The 14,626-nt window shown below is 45.0% G+C and overlaps 1 protein-coding gene across 3 annotated transcripts in view; it reads right to left on the reverse strand.

Moving 5' to 3' along the window:
* LOC129829098 (protein phosphatase 1B-like) overlaps positions 1–13,703 on the reverse strand; it is a 37,878-nt gene extending 24,175 nt beyond the window's left edge. For all 3 annotated transcript variants that reach the window (XM_055890597.1, XM_055890596.1, XM_055890595.1), the window contains exon 1: positions 13,357–13,703. The gene's annotated coding sequence lies outside the window, so the exon portion shown is untranslated. The remainder of the gene's footprint in view (positions 1–13,356) is intronic.
* Between the last annotated feature and the right edge of the window lie 923 nt (positions 13,704–14,626).

Below are 14,626 nucleotides of genomic sequence, written 5' to 3' on the forward strand. Positions count from 1 at the left end.
TACATGACCAAAAGTATGTGGACACCTGCTTGTCGAACATCTCATTCCAAAATTATGGGTATTAATCTGGAGTTGGTCCCCCCGTTTGCTGCTATAACAGCCTCCACTCTTCTGGGAAAGCTTTCCACTAGATGTCGGAACATTGCTGCGGGGACCTGCCTCCATTCAAACACAAGAGCATTAGTGAGGTCGGGCGCTGATGTTGGGCTATTAGGCCTGGCTCGCAATCGGCATTCTGATTCATCCCAAAGGTGTTCGATGGGGTTGAGGTCAGGGCTCTGTGCAGGCCAGTCAAGTTCTTCCACACCGTTCTCGACAAACCATTTCTGTATTGAGCTTGCTTTGTGCACAGGGGCATTGTCATTCTGAAACCCAAACTGTTGCAACAAAGTTTGAAGCACAGATTAATCTGGAATGTCATTGTATGCCGTAGCATTAAGATTGCCCTTCACTGGAACTAAGGGGCCTAGCCCGAACCATGAAAAACAGCCCCAGACCATTATTCCTCCTCCACCAAACTTTACAGTTGGCACTATGCATTGTGGCAGGTAGCGTTCTCCTGGCATCCGCCAAACCCAGATTCGTTCATCAGACTACCTGATGGTGAAGCGTGATTCATCACTTCAGAGAAAGCGTTCCCACTGCTCCAGAGTCCAATGGCGGCGAGCTTTACACCACCCCAGCCGACACATGACATTGCGCATGGTGATCTTAGGCTTGTGTTTCCATCGTTTCCATCCTTCCTGTTTGGCCCTGTCCGGGGGTATCATCGGATGGGGCCACAGTGTCTCCTGACCCCTCCTGTCTCAGCCTCCAGTATTTATGCTGCAGTAGTGTATGTGTCGGGGCTAGGGTCAGTTGGTTATACCTGGAGTACTTCTCCTGTCTTATCCAGTGTCCTGTGTGAATTTAAGTATGCTTTCTCTAATTCTCTCGTTCTCTCTTTCTTTCTCTCTCGGAGGACCTGAGCCCTAGGACCATACGTCAGGACTACCGGGCATGATGACTCCTTGCTGTCCCCAGTCCACCTGGCCTTGCTGCTATTCCAGTTTCAACTGTTCTGCATGTGGTTATGGAACCGCCACCTGTCCCAGACCTGCTGTTTTCAACTCTTAATGATCGGCTATGAAAAGCCAACTGACATTTATTCATGATTATTATTTGACCATGCTTGTCACTTGCTTGTCACATGCTTGTCACTGAACATTTTGAACATCTTGGCATAGTTCTGTTATAATCTCCACCCGGCACAGCCAGAAGAGGACTGGCCACCCCTCATAGTCTGGTTCCTCTCTAGGTTTCTTCCTAGGTTTTGGCCTTTCTAGGGAGTTTTTCCTAGCCACCGTGCTTCTACACCTGCATTGCTTGCTGTTTGGGGTTTTAGGCTGGGTTTCTGTACAGCACTTTGAGATATTAGCTGATGTACGAAGGGCTATATAAAATAAACTTGATTTGATTTGTGTTCTTTGGCGGTTCTTATGCTGACGTTGCTTCCAGAGGCAGTTTGAAACTTGGTAGTGGGTGTAGGACCGAGGACAGGTGATTTTTATGAGCTACGCACTTCAGCACTCACCGGTTCCATTCTGTGAGCTTGTGCGGCCTAACACTTCGTGGCCGAGACGTTTTTGCGTCTAGACGTTTCCACTTCACAATAACAGCACTTACAGTTGACCAGGGCAGCTCTAGCAGTGCAGACATTTGATTAACTTGTTGGAAAGGTGCCAGTCCATTCAGATCTACATCCCAGCACACCTGACATAGCTAACAGAGATCTTGATGAATTGATTAGTTTAAAATCACACCTGTTAGTGCTGGGCTGGAACTAAAGCCTGCTGAAACTGTAGCTCTCCAGGACCAGGGGAGGAAACAAGTATTGTTACCTGTCCAATAATAAATACAAAGTCTTATTCCAAAATATTTTTTGTGCGGATGTAAGCGGTATGAAATGACTAGCTAGTAAGCGTGCGCGCGAGTAGCATTTAAATCTGTGACGTCACCCGCTCTGAAAACTTGAAGTAGTTGTTTCCTTTGCTATGCAAGGGCCGCGGCTTTTGTGGAGCAATAGGTAACGATGCGTCGTGGGTGACTATTGGGGCAAGGAGAGGGACAGAAGCAAGCCTGTCACACCATCTGAACACGACCCTGTACTGAACCTCAGCCTCGCACTCCACTTCCCTCATAGTGATGGGAGAAAGAAATCTAGTTAACTGCATCAACTGTCATAGCTTGTTCTCCATCTTTTTAAATAGGGAGCCAATTTGTTTTTAGCACTTTTTTCCCATGACTGATCAAAACTATTTTTCTCATGGCTCCCTCATCCATCAGCAGCAGAGATATCTTTGGAACATCGAATCGCAACACAAACACTGAACAAAAATAGAAAATGCAACATGTAGTGTTGGTCCCATGTTTCATGAGCTGAAACATAAGATCCAGAAGTGTTCCATACGCACAAAAAGCTTATTTTGCTTAAATTCGTTTACATCCCTGTGAGCATTTCTCCTCTGCCAAGATAATCCTAAATAACCTGACAGGTGTGGCATATCAAGAAACTGATTAAGTTTATGGTACAGAAATTAACATCAAATTCTCTGACAACACCTCTGGTGGACATTCCTGCAGTCAGCATGCCAAATGCCCGCTCCCTCAACTTGAGACATCTGTGGCATTATGTTGTGACACAACTGCACATTTTGGTGACCTTTTATTGTCACCAGCACAAGGCGCACCTGTGTAATGATCACACGGTTTAGAGAATTTGGCAGTACGTCCAACCGGCCTCACAGCCGCAGACCACGTGTCACCACGCCAGCCCAGGTCCTCCACATCAAATCTAATTTTATTGGCCACATATTTAGCAGATGTTACTGCGGGTGTAGCGAAACGCATCCAGCTTCTTCCCCTGCGGGATCAGTGGGAAAATGCTCACCTTCGATGGCCACAGAGATGCCATGACGAAAACCTGAGGCCCATTGTCGTGCCATTCATCCACCACCATCACCTCATGTTTCAGCATGATAATGCACAAACATGTCACAAGGATCTGTACACAACTCCTGGAATGTGAAAATGTCCCAGTTCTTCCATGGCATGCATACTCACCAGACATGTCACACATTGAGAATGTTTGGGATGCTCTGGACAGCATGTCCCAGTTCCTGCCAATATCCAGCAACTTTGCACAGCCATTGAAGAGTGGGACGATATTCTACAGGCCACAATCAACAGCCTGATCAACACTATACACATGAGATGTGTCACATTGCATGAGGCAAACAGTGGTCACACAAGACACTGACTGGTTTTCTGATCCACGCCCATACTTCGTGGTATTCTATGACCAACAGATGCATATCTGTATTCCCAGTCATGTGAAATCCATAGATTGAGCATATTGGGCATATTGAATTAATTTAAAATGACTGATTTCCTTATATGAACTGTAACTCAGTATAAAATATTAGAAATGTTGCATGTTGTGTTTAGTTTTGTTCAGTGTAAAATCGTGAGAATCGCATAAGATGTAAAAACAAAATGCACCAAAGTATCATGATCATATGATCACATGATCATCGTTCCAAGATGGCGTAGCAGTCGGACGTGTGTTTGTATTGTCCTGTATTGTCCTGTAGCGTGTAAATAGTAAATAGTCTTCGTATTTTTCGTATACATTTCGTATATATTTTAATTTCACTTTCCATCTAGGAACTGAATATACATTCCTACATTCCGCCTCACCCAATGTGGTACGGACCTGCTATTTTTTTTATACTTTAGAACCGTAACCCCAAGCAGAAGCTAGCCAGATAACTAGCTACTAGCTAGTAGTCAGTTAGCCACTGCTGCGGTCTTCACCCTCAACTCGGACACAGCCAGCTTCAATACCGGGCCAACACCTGCCAGTCTGCAAGCGCGATATCAACCGAGAGCATATAGGACTGCTTTTTCTCTACCACATCACCGGATTCCTGACGCAAGCTCTGGACAATTACACCGTATCATCACAGCTAGCTAGCTGCAACCGAGTGGCTACTACTGGCTAACACCTCTGTCCCGAAGCAAGCACCAGTTAGCCTTGAGCTAGCCTCGAGCTAGGCCCATCTGCCGGCTAGCTGCAAGCGCGATATCAACCCAGAGCATATAGGACTGCTTTCTCTCTACCACATCACCGGATTCCTGACGCAAGCTCTGGACAATTACACCGTATCATCACAGCTAGCTAGCTGCAACCGAGTGGCTACTACTGGCTAACACCACTGTCCCGAAGCAAGCACCAGTTAGCCTTGAGCTAGCCTCGAGCTAGGCCCATCTGCCGGCTAGCTGAAGAGCTAGCGCTAGCGCCACTGCGCCAGACCCCCTCCGTCTGAGCAGACCACCCCCCGGGCTACTAACTTTATACGCCGCGTGCTAGCTTAGTGGAGGCCTCCTCTGCTCCATCTACGGCTGCCCCCTGGACACTATGATCACTTGGCTACATAGCTGATGCATGCTTGACTGTCCATTAACTCACGGTACTCCATTCTGTTTATTTGTGTTTTACCTGTCGGCTCTGTGCTTTAACTCAGGATCTGTGTGTAGTTAATCCGACCCTCTCTGCCTAGTCGTCGCCATTTTTACCTGTTGTTGCTGTGTTAGACTAACACCCTGTTATTGCTGCTGTTATCTTACCTGTTGTTTTAGCTAGCTCTCCCAATCAAGACCTGCAATCACTTTATGCCTTATTGTATGTCTCTCTCAAATATCAATATGCCTTGCATACTGTTGTTCAGGCTAGTTTTCATTATCATTGTTTTGGTTTGCAATGGACCCTGTAGTTCCACTCTCCGTACCTCTGATACCCCCTTTGTCCCACCCCCCACACATGCGGTGACCTCACCCATTGAGACCAGCATGTCCAGAGATACAACCTCTCTTATCATCACCCAGTGCCTGGGCTTGCCTCCGCTGTACCCGCGCCCCTCCATACCCCTGTCTGCACATTATGCCCAGAATCTATTCTACCACGCCCATAAATCTGCTCCTTTTATTCTTTGTCCCCAACGCTCTAGGCGACCAGTTTTGATAGCCTTTAGCCGCACCCTCATCCTACTACTCCTCTGTTCCTCGGGTGATGTGGAGGTAAACCCAGGCCCTGCATGTCCCCAGTCACCCTCATTTGTTGACTTCTGCGATCGAAAAAGCCTTGGCCTCATGCATGTCAACATCAGAAGCCTCCTCCCTAAGTTTGCCTTACTCACCGCTTTAGCACACTCTGCCAATCCTGATGTCCTTGCCGTGTCCGAATCCTGGCTTAGGAAGGCCACCAAAAATTCTGAGATTTCCATACCCAACTATAACACTTTCCGTCAAGATAGAACTGCCAAAGGGGGAGGAGTTGCAATCTACTGCAGAGATAGCCTGCAAAGTTCTGTCATACTTTCCAGGTCTATGCCCAAACAGTTCGAACTTCTAATTTTAAAAATTAATCTCTCCAGAAATAAGTCTCTCACCGTTGCCGCCTGCTACCGACCCCCCTCAGCTCCCAGCTGTGCCCTGGACACCATCTGTGAATTGATCGCTCCCCATCTAGCTTCAGAGTTTGTTCTGTTAGGTGACCTAAACTGGGATATGCTTAACACCCCGGCAGTCCTACAATCCAAGCTTGATGCCCTCAATCTCACACAAATCATCAAGGAACCCACCAGGTACAACCCTAAATCCGTAAACATGGGCACCCTAATAGACATTATCCTGACCAACCTGCCCTCCAAATACACCTCTGCTGTCTTCAATCAAGATCTCAGCGATCACTGCCTCATTGCCTGTATCCGCCACGGGTCCGCGGTCAAACGACCACCCCTCATCACTGTCAAACGCTCCCTAAAACACTTCTGCGAGCAGGCCTTTCTAATCGACCTGGCCCGGGTACCCTGGAAGGATATTGACCTCATCCCGTCAGTTGAGGATGCCTGGTCATTCTTTAAATGTTACTTCCTCACCATATTAGACAAGCATGCTCCGTTCAAAAAATGCAGAACCAAAAACAGATATAGCCCTTGGTTCACTCCTGACCTGACTGCCCTCGACCAGCACAAAAACATCCTGTGGCGAACTGCAATAGCATCGAAGAGCCCCCGCGATATGCAACTGTTCAGGGAAGTCAGGAACCAATACACGCAGTCAGTCAGGAAAGCAAAGGCCAGCTTTTTCAAGCAGAAATTCGCATCCTGTAGCTCTAACTCCAAAAAGTTCTGGGATACTGTAAAGTCCATGGAGAACAAGAGCACCTCCTCCCAGCTGCCCACTGCACTGAGGCTAGGTAACACGGTCACCACCGATAAATCCGTGATAATCGAAGACTTCAACAAGCATTTCTCAATGGCTGGCCATGCCTTCCTCCTGGCGACTCCAACCTTGGCCAACAGCCCCGCCCCCCCCGCTGCTACTCGCCCAAGCCTCCCCAGCTTCTCCTTTACCCAAATCCAGATAGCAGATGTTCTGAAAGAGCTGGAAAACCTGGACCCATACAAATCAGCTGGGCTTGACAATCTGGACCCCCTATTCCTGAAACTGTCCGCCGCCATTGTCGCACCCCCTATTACCAGCCTGTTCAACCTCTCCTTCGTATCATCTGAGATCCCCAAGGATTGGAAAGCTGCCGCGGTCATCCCCCTCTTCAAAGGGGGAGACACCCTGGACCCAAACTGTTACAGACCTATATCCATCCTGCCCTGCCTATCTAAGGTCTTCGAAAGCCAAGTCAACAAACAGATCACTGACCATCTCGAATCCCACCGTACCTTCTCCGCTGTGCAATCCGGTTTCCGAGCCGGTCACGGGTGCACCTCAGCCACGCTCAAGGTACTAAACGACATCATAACCGCCATCGATAAAAGACATTACTGTGCAGCCGTCTTCATCGACCTGGCCAAGGCTTTCGACTCTGTCAATCACCATATTCTTATCGGCAGACTCAATAGCCTCGGTTTTTCTAATGACTGCCTTGCCTGGTTCACCAACTACTTTGCAGACAGAGTTCAGTGTGTCAAATCGGAGGGCATGTTGTCCGGTCCTCTGGCAGTCTCTATGGGGGTACCACAGGGTTCAATTCTCGGGCCGACTCTTTTCTCTGTATACATCAATGATGTTGCTCTTGCTGCGGGCGATTCCCTGATCCACCTCTACGCAGACGACACCATTCTATATACTTCCGGCCCTTCATTGGACACTGTGCTATCTAACCTCCAAACGAGCTTCAATGCCATACAACACTCCTTCCGTGGCCTCCAACTGCTCTTAAACGCTAGTAAAACCAAATGCATGCTTTTCAACCGTTCGCTGCCTGCACCCGCACGCCCGTCTAGCATCACCACCCTGGACGGTTCCGACCTAGAATATGTGGACATCTATAAGTACCTAGGTGTCTGGCTAGACTGCAAACTCTCCTTCCAGACTCATATCAAACATCTCCAATCCAAAATCAAATCAAGAATCGGCTTTCTATTCCGCAACAAAGCCTCCTTCACTCACGCCGCCAAACTTACCCTAGTAAAACTGACTATCCTACCGATCCTCGACTTCGGCGATGTCATCTACAAAATAGCTTCCAACACTCTACTCAGCAAACTGGACGCAGTTTATCACAGTGCCATTCGTTTTGTTACTAAAGCACCTTATACGACCCACCACTGCGACCTGTATGCCCTAGTCGGCTGGCCCTCGCTACATGTTCGTCGTCAGACCCACTGGCTCCAGGTCATCTACAAGGCTATGCTAGGTAAAGTGCCGCCTTATCTCAGTTCACTGGTCACGATGGCTACACCCACCCGCAGCACGCGCTCCAGCAGGTGTATCTCACTGATCATCCCTAAAGCTAAAACCTCATTTGGACGCCTTTCCTTCCAGTTCTCTGCTGCCTGCGACTGGAACGAATTGCAAAAATCTCTGAAGTTGGAGACTTTTATCTCCCTCAACAACTTTAAAAATCTGCTATCCGTGCAGCTAACCGATCGCTGCAGCTGTACATAGTCCATCTGTAAACTACCCACCCAATTTACCTACCTCACCCCCCATACTGCTTTTATTTATTTACTTTTCTGCTCTTTTGCACACCAGTATCTCTTCTTGCACATGTTCATCTGATGATTTATCACTCCAGTGTTAATCTGCTAAATTGTAATTATTCGATTTATTGCCTACCTCATGCCTTTTGCACACATTGTATATAGATTCTCTTTTTTCTACCATGTTATTGACTTGTTTATTGTTTACTCCATGTGTAACTCTGTGTTGTCTGTTCACACTGCTATGCTTTATCTTGGCCAGGTCGCAGTTGCAAATGAGAACTTGTTCTCAACTAGCCTACCTGGTTAAATAAAGGTGAAATAAAAAAAAAAAAAAAAAAAAATATCATGAGGTCCCTGGCAATTCACAGCCCTACTCTCTCGGTCCGTCTTCTACCTACGAGTGATTCCTCATGAAACCCAGACAACAAAATACCATGATCAAGGGGACTTTCACAAAACGTAATCCATACAATAGTCCTTTGGACGAAGGATTGTTGACATATTTTGACATTTGTACAGTGCTCTCCACTAATATTGGCACCCTTGGTAAATACAGTTGAAGTCGGAAGTATACATACACCTTAGGCAAATACATTTAAACTCAGTTTCACAATTTCTGACATCTAATCCTAGTAAAAATGCCCTGTCTTAGGTCAGATAGGATCACCACTTTATTTGAAGAATGTGAAATGTCAGAATAATAGTGATTTATTTCAGCTTTTCTGACCCAGTGGGTCAGAAGTTTACATACACTCAATTAGTATTTGGTAGCATTGCCTTTACATTGTTTAACTTGTCAAATGTTTCCGGCAGCCTTCCACAAGCTTCCCACAATAAGTTGGGTGAATTTTGGCCCATTCCTCCTGACAGAGCTGGAGTAACTTAGTCAGGTTGAAGGCCTCCTTGCTCGCACACGCTTTTTCAGTTCTGCCCACACATTTTCTATAGGATTGAGGTTAGGGATTTGTGATGGCCACTCCAATACCTTGACTTTGTTGTCCTTAAGCCATTTTGCCACAACTTTGGAAGTATGCTTGGGGTCATTGTCCATTTGGAAGACCCATTTGTGACCAAGCTTAATGACTGATGTTTTGAGAAGTTGCTTCAACATATCCACATAATTTTCCTCCCTCAATGATGCCATCTATTTTGTGAAGTGCACCAGTCCCTCCTGCAGCAAAGCACCCCTACATGATGCTGCCACCCCCGTGCTTCACGGTTGGGATGGAGTTCTTCAGCATGCAAGCCTCCCCCTTTTTCCTCCAAACATAACGATGGTCATTGTGGCCAAACTGTTCGATTTCTGTTTCATCAGACATTTCTCCAAAAAGTACGATCTTTGTCCCCGTGTGCAGTTGCAAACCGTGGTCAGGCTTTTTTATGGCAGTTTTGGAGCAGTGGCTTCTTCCTTGTGAAGCGGCCTTTCAGGTTATGTCGATATAGGACTCGTTTTACTGTGGATATAGATACTATTGTACCCGTTTTCCTCCAGCATCTTCACAAGGTCCTTTGCTGTTGTACTGGGATTGATTTTCACTTTTCGCAGCAAAGTACGTTCATCTCTAGGAAATAGAACGCATCTCCTTCCTGAGCGGTATGACGACTGCATGGTCCCATGGTGTTCATACTTGCGTACTATTGTTTGTACAGATCAACGTGGTACCTTCAGGCATTTGGAAATTGCTCCCAAAGATGAACCAGAATTGTGGAGGTCTACAATTTTTTTTCTGTGGCCTTGGCTGATTTCTTTTGAATTTCCCATGATGTCAAACAAAGAGGCACAGAGTTTGAAGGTAGGCCTTGAAATACATTCACAGGTACACCTACAATTGACACAAATTATGTCAATTAGCCTATCAGAAGCTTCTAAAGCCATGACATCATTTTCTGGAATTTTCCAAGCTGTTTAAAAGGCAGTGTATGTAAACTTCTGACCCACTGGAATTGTGATACAGTGAATTATAAGTGATATAACCCTGTCTGTAACAATTGTTGGAAAACATTACTTGCGTCATGCACAAAGTAGATGTCCTAACCGACTTGCCAAACTATAGTTTGTTAACAAGAAATTTGTGGAGTGGTTAAAAAGTGAGTTTTATTGACCCCAACCTAAGTGCATGTAAACTTCAGACTTCAACTGTATGAGCAAACCAGGCTGTAATTTTTTATATATATTAATACAAATCTTTGTTCATCCTCTTGATCTTTATTAAAAAATATTCACAAAAATCTACCTTTCAATTAAAGTAAAATAATTGAAAGAAATTAATTAACATTAAACAAATATTTCTCAAATATATGTGCGCCACAATTATTGGCATCCCTTCATTCAATACTTTGTGCAACCTGCCTTTGCCAAGATAACTAAGAGCTGTTTTCTCCTGTAATGGGTAAGGAGGTTGGACTACGATGAGACTATTCCTCCATAGAGAATCTCTCTAGATTCCGAGGTCCACGCTTGTGAACTCTCCTCTTCAGCTCATCCCACAGGTTTTCTATGGGGTTTAGGTCAGGGGACTGGGATGGCCATGGCAAAACCTTGATTCGGTGGTCAGTGAACCATTTTTATGTTTATGTTGAGGTGTGCTTTGGTTCGTCGTCCTGCTGGAAGATCCAACCAAAGCCCAGTTAAAGCTTCTTAGCAGAGGCAGTCAGGTTTTGATTTAATATTTGCTGGTACTTGGATTTCATGATATTATGTATCCTAACAAGTTTTCCAGGTCATTTGGAAGAAAAACAGGCCCACAGCAAAGATAAACCACCATACTTCAGTGGGGATGAGAGTACTTTTCTGCATGGATATCTTTCTGTCTATGCCAAACCCACTACTGTGTGTTTCCAAAATGCTAAATTTTGGTCTCATCTGACCATAGAACCGGTCCCATTGAAAGTTCCAGTAACGGTCGGCAAACTGTAGGTGCTTGAGTGTTGTTTGATGACAGCCCAGGCTTTTTTATGGTAACCCTCCCAAACAACTTGTGGTTACGTAGGTGGCGTCTGATCGTAGTTTTGGAGACTTTCTGACCCCAAGACCCAAGTAACATCTGCAATTCTCCAGCTGTGATCCTTGGAGATTTTCTGGCCACTAACTATCCTCCTCACTGTGCGTGGGGTCAATATAGACACACATCCTCTTCCAGGCTGATTGTTAACATCTCCAGGTGCTTTAAACTTCTTAATTATTGCCCTGATAGTGGAAATGGTCATTTTCAAATGTTGAGATTTTTTCCATAGCCATTTCCTGATTTGTGCAACTCAACAACCTTTTGTCGCACATCATTACTGTCTTCTCGGGTCTTTCCCATAGTGATGGATGAACTTGGCCTGTATGTCACCTTATATTTATACCCCAGTGAAACAGGAAGTCATGGCATACCACTTAAGTATTCCTAATCCCTCAGGTGAGCTTAAAAATGTAAAATATGAATGGGAATATACTTCAGTTAGAGTTTACTCATAAGAATTTCTAGGGGTGTCAGTAATTGTGGCACACGTTTGAGAAAAATATTTATTTCACATTTTTTTTAAAAATCAATAATTTTACTTCAATTAAAAAGTTTGATTTTTTGTGAATATTTTGAATGAAAGACCAAGAGGATAAACAGCAAAAAAAAAAAATTTGCAGCCTGTTTTGCTCATATTTACTGAGGGTGCCAATATAAGGAGGGCACTGTATCTAAAAGCATAATTGAGAAAAAATGAATCAAAGTTGGCCTTACCCAGGCCTCCTTTAATTAAGACTCCATGTTTCATCTATAGATGCTACAAAGCAAAAATTGCTGTCATATTAAGCTTGTCTGCTTGCTCTGTAGTATGAGTAGTATTTTAATGTCAATAAAAAAAACATTATGAGGGCCTCCCGGGTGGCGCAGTGGTCTAGGGCACTGCATCGCAGTGCTAGCTGCGCCACCAGAGTCTCTGGGTTCGCGCCCAGGCTCTGTCGCAGCCGGCCGCGACCGGGAGGTCCGTGGGGCGACGCACAATTGGGCTAGTCGTCCGGGTTAGGCCGGTAGGGATATCCTTGTCTCATCGCGCTCCAGCGACTCCTGTGGCGGGCCGGGCGCAGTGCGCGCTAACCAAGGGGGCCAGGTGCACTGTGTTTCCTCCGACACATTGGTGCGGCTGGCTTCCGGGTTGGAGGCGCGCTGTGTGGCTTGGTTGGGTTGTGCTTCGGAGGACGCGTGGCTTTCGACCTTCGTCTCTCCCGAGCCCGTACGGAAGTTGTAGGGATGAGACAAGATAGTAATTACTAGCGATTGGATACCACGAAAATTGGGGAGAAAAGGGGATAAAAAATTGAAAAAATAAAATACAAATAAATAAAAAACATGTACATTATGAATATTGATCAAATTAAACATTAATATTCTAAATAATAAATATACCTATCAGTCTTCTAGTAGTAATAAAGATAGGGGATGTGTAAATGACAAGGTTCTGTCTAAGTTAACATCATAGCACCTAGTGTCACTACTCTGTGTGTGTGTGTGTGCTCCACGTCATGTAACCATGATTGTGTTCCGACCTCAGTACAGCTCAGTGTAAACAAGCATGTATACCGGTAGGGTCAGTATCTTCTGGCAAGGTGAATGGGACAACATCAGGAGTCTGTTGGTTTGACTCCCTGCGTTGGGCATCGTTCTGGTGTGTGGCGACGGAAAATAACCCTACAACAATATAGCCGGATACTAGGACCCCTGGGGGTACTTAGCTTAGCCACAGGGAGTACTTAAGACTCATGAGACAATATGCTTACTACGGGTAAAAAGAACATGAGGGGATACTTCGGGTAGAGCAGAATTCAGTTGGTGGTAAATTTACAGTAAACGAAAAAGGTTAGGAACCACTGGATTATATAATTAACTGTGCTAATATTACGATTGATTAGATTATTTCTGGCACGAACGGATGTTTGTTGGTTGCGTTAAAACTGACAACAAACCTAACGCCACATTTAGCTAGATAGCTGACGTTAGAAAGGTGTCACCTAAAAAAAATAAGCGTCTATCTATTTAGCTAAATAGTTGGCAAAATAATGACATTTCCCTGCCCACGCACAGTATTTGAAAACAAGTGATGTACCTTTTAGACGACGTTGACAGTCAAAAGCATGTAACTAACGTTAAACGAAAGCTGCTATTCAAAATAACGTCACACAAATTCATGTTCATGCGAGAATCAATCACTGGTGACGATAACGTCAGCTACAGTTGTAAGCTAGTTAAATGCGAATAGGCCATGCTAGGCTAACGTTAGCACGCTAGCCAACACAACGATTGCCCCCTAGCTAAACCTCTTCATTTATACTTACGTTTCCAACTGTAAAACGAATGTAGATGTTTTTTAGGTCCCTGAGTAGTGGGTATCGTCGTGGTGATATATTGTTTTGTTTCCTTACTTGACAAAACAAAATATGCGAGTTTGGCCTCAGATGAGCGGCGATAATTCCTTTCTCGGCGGTTCCCTGCTTGGATGGCGTAGGTTTTTACGCATGTTTGACACCAAATAGGTTTCTCACATCAAAAGAAAATAAACTGTTCAGTACGTTTCTACACAAATATGGACAGTAAGAATTGGTTATAATAGACAACACAGGCGAATCTCGCACTTTCGTCCTTTGGGTGCTGAACAAGAGGAGGTGCTATTTTTGGTACTTGTTCGGTGATTGGTCAAGAAATATTGAGGGTGCTAACATTGATTGGTTGAAATTGCTTTCAATCAGCTCTGCCCCCGTTCAAATCTTCCGTTTCATTGGTTGACGTGTAACCGTCTGACGTTTATCAAAGGTGCGCTCGTTTTCCCCGATGGCATGTCACGACATCAGCAGATGAGCTCAGGGATTGAAAGTCAGTTACAACAAAATAAAAGAGTTTTTAGTTTTAGACAATGATGTGATGTTCCCATACTTCAAGAGATTTACAACTTGATGATTCAAAACACCTAAGACACACACACACCTAGGAGAGGGAGTGACAGTAAAGAAATATAGATCATTTCATTTATCTTGGAAAGTCAGTTTAGAAACAAGATCTTATTTACAATGACAGCCAACCCCAGACGGCGCTGGGCCAATTGTTTACTGCTCTATGGGACTCCCAATCACAGCCAGTCATGATACAGCCTGGATTTGAACCTGTCTGTGGTGATGTCGCACCAGAATGCAGTGCCTTAGACCACTGCACCACTCAGGAGCCCCAAAGAAAGAGAAAGGAGAGGGAGAGGGAGAGAGAAGAGTTATAGGGGAGTAGGATGAGGGAGGTCGACAATAGATAGTGCAGACAGACAGTCTGGGGTCTTTAGTGTGAATATCAGCAATTACTCCTCACTGTAAGACCAGTGGAGCTTGTTTTCATGTAGTGTTTCTTTGTGTTTTTCAGCAGTATTAATCTCAGTCTTATTAATGGACAACTCATCAGATATCACAGCAGCTTTCCCCGAGGCCAGCAAGTGTTATGACACACAGCCACAGGTTTGAGTGAGTGAGTGAGTGAGTAGAGTGGGTATTTTCATTTGCTAAAATGCAGGATTAGCGTGGGTAGAATTGTATCATTTTTCTCTGATATTAGGATGTTCAATCTCAG

This window comes from Salvelinus fontinalis, chromosome 30, assembly GCF_029448725.1.
Source record: "Salvelinus fontinalis isolate EN_2023a chromosome 30, ASM2944872v1, whole genome shotgun sequence".
NCBI classification, from domain to species: domain Eukaryota; kingdom Metazoa; phylum Chordata; class Actinopteri; order Salmoniformes; family Salmonidae; genus Salvelinus; species Salvelinus fontinalis.